The sequence below is a fragment of the Carex rostrata genome, chromosome 2, assembly GCF_964058835.1.
Source record: "Carex rostrata chromosome 2, lpCarRost1.2, whole genome shotgun sequence".
Taxonomy (NCBI): Eukaryota; Viridiplantae; Streptophyta; class Magnoliopsida; order Poales; family Cyperaceae; genus Carex; species Carex rostrata.
The window spans coordinates 11,798,109-11,805,301 of NC_135919.1; the positions used below are offsets into that span (position 1 = coordinate 11,798,109).

At 35.6% G+C, this 7,193-nt stretch overlaps 1 long non-coding RNA gene across 1 annotated transcript; it reads right to left on the minus strand.

The window, feature by feature from the left end:
• Positions 1-633: 633 nt before the first annotated feature.
• LOC144550003 (uncharacterized) lies at positions 634-4,679 on the minus strand. Its single transcript, XR_013510002.1, has 3 exons — positions 4,080-4,679; positions 2,623-2,719; positions 634-902 (listed from the first exon to the last, which is right to left on the minus strand). It is a non-coding gene; the product is annotated as an uncharacterized LOC144550003 (long non-coding RNA).
• Between the last annotated feature and the right edge of the window lie 2,514 nt (positions 4,680-7,193).

The window sequence follows — 7,193 nt, forward strand, 5'->3', positions numbered from 1 at the left end:
TTAGAACAAATTAGAAATCGCGATCGGACCCTTGTCATTATTTTTCTTCTATTTCATATATGAGGAGGGTTCAAATGCCTCCATGTTTTTGTGCCTCCATCATGCCTCCATCTCCCTCCATTATTTTCAAAGTTCAAACAGTCGATCCGAACCGCTCAACCTAACCTCCATACTAAAATATGTTTGGAGACCAAATTTTATATTTTTAGGAATTTTTTAACTATTTTTTTAGATAGGTACAAAATCAGTAAATCTGAACCATCTAAAAACAGTATTTTTCTACCTATCTAAAAAAATAGTAAAAAAATTCCTAAAAATATAAAATTTGGTCTCCAAACATATTTTAGTATGGAGGTTAGGTTGAGCGGTTCAGATCGACTGTTTGAACTTTGAAAATAATGGAGGGAGATGGAGGCATGATGGAGGCACAAAAACATGGAGGCATTTGAACCCTCCTCTTCATATATAGAACCTGAAATTTTAAACCAGTACTAGAAAATGCTAACGAAGAGTCTGAGTACACTTTTTGTCACACCCCAAACCAGAAATTCTGGATTAAGGTGTGATCAACCTCGCCTCGTGCTTACTTAATCATTAAGCACGCAAGACTAATCATCAATAATAAATCAAACAGCAGCGGAAGCAAAATAATATAAATATCAAGCATCAGTCACATAGCAAATAAATAAACATACACATACATAACATATAATTCGATCCATCTCGGATCCAAATCACACCATCTATAGAAGGGGATACATGATCTATCGAGCTCGTATATATAACACAGAAAATACGGGACTCGTAAACCTAATCAAAAGCCTAATCCTAACTAGGTCAAGTGGTGTGGCCCTCGGGGACAGTTCCTGACATCTCCTGCTGCGGACCGCCAAAACCTGTACCTAAAACCCACGAAACAACTTGTGGGTGAGCGACAAATCGCCCAGTATGTGACCCAGAATTATCCCCTCAGGGATCCTCTACGGTCAAAGCACTTTTATTTATATAAATTTCGTACAGTTATGACTACAATTAAATATGCACAAGTGTAAACCTATCTCAATATCTAATAGTCATAAAACACTTTTAATTAATGCCATGATGCGATTGTTCTAATATGCCAACATGCAAAATAAACCCAAAGTCAAAAATACAATATCAGATAGTAATCAATTCGGAGTCCAGTACCAAAGCACTGTGTGAACAAATATAATAATAATAATATAACGGATTTAAGTAAATCACCCTGTGCTGTGCCAATAGGATAAAAAGAATCTGAATGATATAATCCAAGGACTGTGATCAGGGAACAATGATACACGTTGCCTAATGACATCGCGCATTGCCCACAAGATTAGCATTACACTAGCACACTAGCCGATGGTTGTACATTTACCAAAAAGAATCTGAATAGTATAATCCAAGGACTGTGATCAGGGAACAATGATACACGTTGCCTAATGACATCGCGCATTGTCCACAAGATTAGCATTACACTAGCACACTAGCAGATGGTTATACATTTACCAAAAAGAATATGAATAATATAATCCAAGGACTGTGATCAGGGAACAATGATACACGTTGCCTAATGACATCGCGCATTGCCCACAAGATTAGCATTACACTAGCACACTAGCCGATGGTTATATCTAAATCCGGTGTGTCATCTCACTTAAACGATTCATCAATCAAACATATAAAATAGGAGAAATCATATCATGCAAGTCGTAAAATAAGTCAATCAAAAGTAGTGCCAGCCTCGAACTGGTGCACTAAAGTGCCACGGCCTCGAACCGTGCAACACAACGCCACGGCCTCGAACCGTGTAGCGTAATATCAAGGCTGCCAGTCCAGCTGCGCAGCCCTGAAACAATGCCATCGGGGCCTCGAACCACCGATGGGGTAAATCACAGGATCAATAAGTAGTGCCAGCCTCGAACTGGTGCACTAAAGTGCCACGGCCTCGAACCGTGCAACACAAATCCGCCATGGAACTCGAGATCGGAACCATGCGGTAGCGTAAAACAGACCTACACAGAACTCGAGATCGAAACTGTGCAGTCTCAAAGTAAAAACATGCCACCACGGAACTCGAGATCGGAACCGTGATGGGGTAACCAATGCCACAAAACTCGAGATCGGAACTGCTCACGTCAAATAGTAAAATGATCGAAAATGATATATAATCAAATGTTTATACATATAATATAAATCCTAAAGCCATCCGAGAGTCAAGTGACGCTCGGCTCAGTGGCTGTCGGGCTGTTCCATGCCAAGTGACACCAAGACAGAACGAAGTCACTCGGCTCTGCTCAGCTCTCACCAATGCATGCATATGCACGTAAAATAATAATAATATATTGTCTTCCACGAGAAGAAGACAAACTAGTAATCTAATATTCTAATAATACATATATATAATATATTTAATTACTCTACTCCTAAAATACAGTAAATTTGAATTTTTCAGAGTTTATGCAATTCTACCTACAGTGCAGAAAGGATAAACATGCTCTAAAGTTTTAATGCAACTACAAAAAAATAAAGTGCGGATGTCAGGTCAGATGGAACGACTGGTAAGAGTACGCCCACGAAAAAGATAATTCAGATATCCCACACCTGTATGGTTGGAGTCTCTGTCGCTAATAATCAGCGTGCTCTGTGTATGCTCCGAACTGCGAGTCAGTCGGATCGGACTCGTACGGAGTCGACTGATCTGAAATTACGAAATTACACTAATTAGAGTCTACTCTAAGATACTCTAACCCTCGCCCCAATTGTTGTGTAAGTTAAATTCTCGATTATTTCGGTTATATAATAGTCTCCAATTCAGTCAGTCTGACTGAACCGATCTGTCAGATATGAATCATTTACTTTCATTTCAATTAATATACTTTTAATCTAAATTAACTTATAGTTTTTAATAATTTAATTTGAAGATATATTGCTTGTAAAATTTCTAATGTCGAAACATTCGCAAAATAATTATTCGGGAGTTACGGTGTTTTTAAACGTGTTTCAATTTAATTTATGAATTCTAATTACTTATCTATTTGACTATTTTAAATTGCTATCAATACTTAAATTGATCCAACGCGGATTCGAAATTTAATTTATTATTAAAAATTTCTAAAGCTACTATTTTAATAAAATATATAAGTTGTATATACATAAATTAATTTTGATTAATTAAAAGTTGATGGATGTGTATTATTCCAGTTGCAGTATCACCCGTAATTAAATGAGATTTCTTCATTCCTTTTTTATCTAATTTAAGAAGGTGGTTAGGTAATAATTAATAGTACATCATATGCTTAGTTCCATATGAATTGTTTACAAGTACATTAGTTGCAATCTATATACATTTTTATTTGTCATTTATATCCTATTAATTTTAGATGTAACTAATATGTTAACTATATCATATAATAAGTATTATCTTATTAACAATTACACCTTTGTTTTGTTTTTATTTATTTCGGCCAAAGCCTAAACACACATTTTAATTAACTAAACTAAATTATTTGGTCTAATACATCTCGATTAGTTTGCCCAATCAATTTAATTTCAAATTCTTATTTGTTTCAGCACAAATCAGATAACAATCCCATTTTCTTTTCTTTTATTATTTCTTCCGTCTATTTCAAGCCGACCCCTTTAAGTTAAATTCTCTAAAATTTGCACCTAAGTCCCCATAACCATAATCAGAGAAATATACCAATGGTCTACATAATTACAATTATGCCTCTCTATTTAAATTATTTCCACTTTGGTACTTGTCGATTCTCAGAATTCAAAAACAGAAAGTAATATTGGTAACAATGTACTGAGGAGTGGGGAGGTATCGTGACAATTCAAGGAGATGGATTTTCAAGAAAACAATCTCTATTTAGCACATAATCCTAACGAGTCAAGGTATTCAAACATTCAATTTACCCCACAACAATTCAAGGGAATTAATGCTCATTTCATCATATCAACTCCCACAGTCACACACGCAAGTATGCATCAACTAAATTTCATAGCACAAGAATGAATAGAAACAAGAGGTGGATCAGAATAGTACCAAGGCGTACCTTTTCGAGACTCAATTCAATACTCGATTTCATATTTAGAAAGTCAACCAAGCAATTAACAGCACCCGAATGTGCTCAAAGCCGTAGAAGTCAATTGGTACCAAGGCACTTCCTCCGCCTTACTTCTCGACCGTCTGCTGCCTTCTCCAACTTCTCTTGTTTAATCGGTCTCGAGTCGAAAAAGGCTCCACTCCGGTCTTGGCATGGGACAGTCGGTACCGAGGTTGTGATGCTCGCAACTTCGCATCCGCCCTTCTTCTTACTCCCGAGCACCATCAATCCAAGAAGCACACAGCCTCTTAACCGAAAACACCAACAATCCCTTAACGGGTTTGAAATTGAAAGAAATTCGGACCCAATAAGGAGAGTGACAGAGATAGGTAAAAGAGAGAGGGGCGGGGCTGTTGTGGGGGTTTCACGGACACAGGGAGAGAGGAGAGAAAAAGGGCGAGGTTTGTTGAAGCAACAGAAGAGGGGAGAGGGGTGGGGCGGAGCCCCTGGCTTGCGTGAGGGGGGGGACACAGGGAGAGAGGAGAGAAAAAGGGCGAGGTTTGTTGAAGCAACAGAAGAGGGGAGAGGGGCGGGGCGGAGCCCCTGGCTTGCGTGAGGGGGGGGGGGGGGGGGGGGATAGGAGAGGAGGGGGGTCTGTTGGCGTAAGAAGAAAGCAGGAGGGGCGGAAGGGTTTTATTAAAGGGATGCTTTGAGATCCGCACTGGATTATATCCAAGGGTTCAAAAATTTCTGAAATTCAAATATAGTCTCAATTAATTGATCTATGGTCCGTTTCTTTTATAAATTCGAGTCGAAGTTTTGTAAACTTTTGTACTAACATTTCGAACGTTTATATTTCAATTTAGGATTCAAATAATTCGTTCTCAATTATATAATTATATATATATTCGATTAAATCTTTAACATTCATGAATTAACGAGTTTTATAAATTATATAATTTATTCGTACGAAAAAGAAATTTTGTATAATTATACTCTTATTTAAAATTCAATTATTTATTTATTTATTCAAACGAATCTAATTAAATCAATTTCTTCTTTTCTAAAAATTCAAAGGAATTTGTAACGGATTTTCTAAGTTACTAATTTACCGAATAGTTATAATTTTATTCATAGTGCTACATTTTATTTTATTTTTAAATCTCTAAATTTTAATATACATAATTTCATAACTCAAATTTATATTTCGAAATTTTTAGTTTCGTTTTAATCAATCAGATAAAATATGAACCATCGTTAATTTAATTAAAAAATTTATTTAAGCGAAATGATCAATTTAACAATTTAATCATGTTTTAAAATTTCGGAATATAACACTTTTAATGTTTTATGTCTCCGTTAGTCCCATCCAGCGACTTAGTTTTGTACGAATCTCAAAGTCAATCTAATAGCTGAAAAATCCGTAGCACAACACGACACTATATATGCATAGCACCGTAGCCTAACTCTATATATATATATATATATATGGGCTATGGTGCATTGCAATGCATAGGCCCCTTGTGCATTGGACCATAAATCATTGATTCAAAGTCCAAATGATCGATCCAAGCCATTCATCTTATTCTCCATATTAATATGTGCTTGGAGACCAAATTTTACATTTTTTGGAATTTTTTACTATTTTTTTAGATTTATTGAAAATATGAAAATCTTGGTGAACAGTAAAAAACAGTAAAAATTTATGGACCATCAGATCAGTGATTTTTAAAGTGGCTTAATAAATAGTAAAAAAATTCGAAAAAATGTAAAATTTGGTCTCCAAGCACATATTACTATGGAGAACAAGATGAACGGTTTGGATCGATCATTTGGACTTTGCATCGATGATTTATGGTTCAATGCACAAGAGGGGCCTATGCATTGCAATGCACCATAGCCCATCTCTCTATATATCTCTCTCCTCCTTCTTAAGGAGCTTAATGTCTAGATCCTGCAAGGGTCCTGATTACTGTTTTTTTTTTTTTGGAATGATGATCAGCCGTTGAATTTCTAGATCGCACATAGATGAATTTTCCAAATTATGAGCTTCAACACTTAAGTATGCATTGGTCGCGCCGCATATGATCCCAGTGCCCGTAGACCGCGCGCCGCACCCATGAACCGCGCCTCTGAACCACGCACGGCACCTGCAGACCGAGCCTGTGCACCGCGCATCCTTTTTCTTTTTTTTCTGCTGAAGGCGGGATTCGAACCCAGTTGGGTTCTGTTGGTGCCAAAAATTTTACCACTGAACTAGAGTTCACATGTGTTATATTATAGATAAATATAATATTTAACTATTTCTCTCTACAAATTTGATTTAAATTATATCTCCTCTTTATTAAGGAGCTTAATGTTTTCTACTATATAATTTGCCCCCGTTGCTGTGCACGAGCACAATTACTAGTATATATATATATAGAGAGAGAAAGAGATGGGCTATGGTGCATTGCAATGCATAGGCACTCTTGTGCATTGGACCATAAATCATCGATTCAAAGTCCAAATGACCGATCCAAATCGTTCATCTTGTTCTCCATAATAATATGTGCTTGGAGACCAAATTTTACATTTTTTTCGAATTTTTTTACTATTTATTAAGCCACTTTGAAAATCACTGATTTGATGGTCCAGAAATTTTTACTGTTTTTTACTGTTCACCCAGATTTTCAATAAATCTAAAAAAATAGTACAAAAATTCCAAAAAATGTAAAATTTGGTCTTCAAGCACATATTAATATGGAGAATAAGATGAACGGCTTGGATCGGTCATTTGGACTTTGAATCGATGATTTATGATCCAATGCACAAGGGGTCTATGCATTGCAATGCACCATAGCCCATCTCTCTCTCTATATATATATATATATATATATATTTATATTTATATTATTGATTACAATATAATAATAAATAATTAACATGTTTATTCACTAAATATTAATAACCTTCCTATTTAACGGAGAGGTAAAGACAAAATAGTTCATTTCATTGTTGAATAAAGAGAAATTATAAAAAGACAAATATTATTAAAGATGAAAACATTTAATCTGATTTGCTTCTATTTTTATATTTTATGTTTGAATTTTAAATCCGTAACAAAGTACGGACAAAATACTA